At 43.4% G+C, this 2,930-nt stretch overlaps 1 long non-coding RNA gene across 1 annotated transcript; it reads left to right on the top strand.

Annotated features, from left to right (window-relative positions):
* The first annotated feature begins 287 nt into the window (after nt 1-287).
* LOC115296321 lies at nt 288-2,668 on the top strand. The gene is made up of 4 exons (XR_003910847.1): nt 288-336; nt 1,729-1,773; nt 2,006-2,055; nt 2,602-2,668. It is a non-coding gene; the product is annotated as an uncharacterized LOC115296321 (long non-coding RNA).
* The last annotated feature ends 262 nt before the right edge of the window (nt 2,669-2,930 follow it).

Genomic DNA, 2,930 nt, shown 5'->3' on the forward strand with positions numbered 1-2,930 from the left:
ACACCAAATTCATACCTCCCAGTACCTGAAATTGCATAAAACATAAAGGTTGTTATCTCTTTAAATAGCATCTATTAGCATTGCTGTGGAATTTGTGTTGTATAGAAACATGTTCTGGGAACCACGCCCTGGCCGATAGCAGAGTGGGTGTCAGATCTGAGAGCAGCTATGTGATGCTCAAGTGATGGACTCTCCTGGGAGATGAACTGATGACTGCTATTCCCAAATCCAAAGTGGGCAACATGGCCCCACAGGCAGGTGAAGTGTAACACCGTTCCCAGCACAGGAGGAGGAGAAGGGAGAGGAGAGCTGCTAGTTAACACCAACTACTCATGGGTAAAGGTTTCTCTGAACAGCCCATCTCAACTGTGGCTGCATTTTAGAGTCACCCAGGAAAGCTTTAAAATCCTGGCACCTGAATCTCACCCCTGTAGATGCTGATGTCATTGGTCTGAGTTGGGTCCTGGGATATTTAAAAGTTCCCCAAGTGATTCTAATAGTAGCAAAATTGAGATTTCCCCAAAGCCATGACTTTAAGGAAAATGGGAATAGGAATACATAAACTAATTTTTCCTTCTAGGTTTCCTTTACTGAGTATATCTTGCTCTACCAGAAATTGCTCTGGGAAATTGTCAACCACCGCTATGTAAACAACTGTCTGTGTGGCTCGTCTTGGAGCCTGAGCCACCTACTCCCAGTGGGGTCTGAGGACCACCAGCACTGATACTACCCCAGAGTTCATCTAAAAGCAGAATTTCAGACTCCACCCAGATCCTGAGTCATGATTCTCACACTATTTGTATTTGTTTGAGAGGAGCTATGTAGATCGAGTTGCCCCATGAAATGCAGCTCCACTCAGCTTAAAATCTGCCAATTCAGAGTGTCTACCTGTGTGGCTGCATCTAGATTTGTCTTCAGGAAAAAGCACACTTCTGGCCAGCAATCACCTTGGCCTGCTATATCTCAGTTCTGCTACCCTGGTGGATGACTGCTATCTATTGAAGGAGCCTCCAGGGTCCCTAAATTGGTCAATATTGGTTGGTCAATATTTTAAGTTAGGTAATCTGTCTAGTTGTGTGTCCCTGATGTGGTCAAAACAGAAGAAAACAGAAATGTAATTTGATTTATATAGATAGCAAATAGTGTCAGAAATGGTTCTTTTCATCCTGTTTTGGGTTAAAGAAAGGGGCAAAATCAGAAATGTCCTTAAGAGATTAGCCAAATCATCCAAATGGTTGAGTCAGCTGTAGAACCGTCTGTTATTCCAGGTGTTCCTGGATTGCTAAGCTGAGGGAATGAAGAGAGAGGAGTTCAACAGAACCTTCAGTGCCAGAGACGAACGCTTAATGGTGCAGGGTTGTGTTAGCATATCCAACTCTGCAGTCATACGTGATCACAGCCTGACCCGTCACTGAGTGCCATACAGCTTGAGTCTAAGTCTCCCGCTGGGGGTGCTTGTAACCTTAACAGAAAAACTTAATTGTCAGCTTCCCTCACAATGAAAAACAAATAGACCAAAACAGCCTCATATTTTCACAATGAGTTGAAGTTCTGGATCATCAGCCTTGTTCTTTCTTCCTTCATTACCAAGCTCATGGAAGGTCTGTCGTTACAGGGCAAGCCCAAATAGCTGACTCCTCATTCTATTGTGGTATCGTGCTTGTGCGTGAACTCATGAGCTCCCTTATTCATTTGTTCAGCAAACATTTATTATCTACTTTTCTCTAGGAACAGTGCCAGGTGCTGGGGATACATGCTCTCGTGGATCTAAAGGTCAGAGAAGAACACATTGTGGATAAACTGTCAAAATAAATTTTTTTCAGGAAGAATGTTATAGGAGAAGGTGAAACTAATATATTACTTCATCAATAGAGAATACTGATTTATTACGTAAATGAGAAGATTGCTGTTAGAGATGTTCTGGCACACCCATTTTAAATAGAAGATGAAACGTTGATATTTGTATAAATTCAGTCATTCTGAAAACAATTTTTCTTCCTTCCAGAATAAGATACAAGCCCCTAATCTGCTCCTGGTGACTTTGAAAGCAGCATGGTATGTCTGGTACCACAATCCTTCTGACCTCTTCCATTCATCTGTGCTATAGTATAATCATTAGGCGAAATGTGGCCAAGTGGCAGTCCAAGTGTAAGGACACAGTCTAAACCAAACTGACTCCACGACAGGCTTTAAGTTCCCCCTCTGATCTAGAAGGCCTAGGTTTCAGTTCCCCAAAACTAACAGGCAGTTACGTATTGCCTAGAGCAGGAGAGACCACCCTGGCAACACCCAATGAGGGAAGGTCAGCTACCACTCTCCACATTCCTAAGGGGGAGGCCTGCAGATGGAAACTTTAACATTAGACAACAGGGTCCTATCTAAAGTTAACTCGATTGTCACTGAACAAGACCCTAGACCCACCCTGTAATTTGTTGATTTAAAAGGTACTCTAAATGTTGTAATTGGATCCCCGCCAAAAGTAACAAATACTCTAGACATGTGAATGGTTAAACCTGCTGTCAATGATACTGTATAATTATGATTGGATCACTGTTTCCATGTCACAAACCCCATAAAAGCCCTACCCCGCCTTTGTTCCAGGCTCTCAGTACGGATCCACTGCGTTAGTGAAGTCTGTGAGCCCGAGCTCGAGCCCGAAATAAAGCGCTTTGCTTTTTCATGCATGACTCGGTCTCCCTGGCGGTCTCTGGTCTTTGGGGGATAACACAAGCACCATAGGATCTGGGCATAACACAAGCACCAGAGGATTGTGAGAATCAATAGAAGTGTGCCCACCTTGGGGATTGGAATAGTGATGTTAGTCTATGGTGATGCAACAAAGGACCAAGGAGCAAGCTGTGTGCAGTTTTGGGCACCCAATTACTTAAAAGCATGAAAGGGAAAGGCAAAGTTCTTGGTTACAAATCAAC

This window comes from Suricata suricatta, chromosome 7 (genome assembly GCF_006229205.1).
Source record: "Suricata suricatta isolate VVHF042 chromosome 7, meerkat_22Aug2017_6uvM2_HiC, whole genome shotgun sequence".
Lineage (NCBI taxonomy): Eukaryota > Metazoa > Chordata > Mammalia > Carnivora > Herpestidae > Suricata > Suricata suricatta.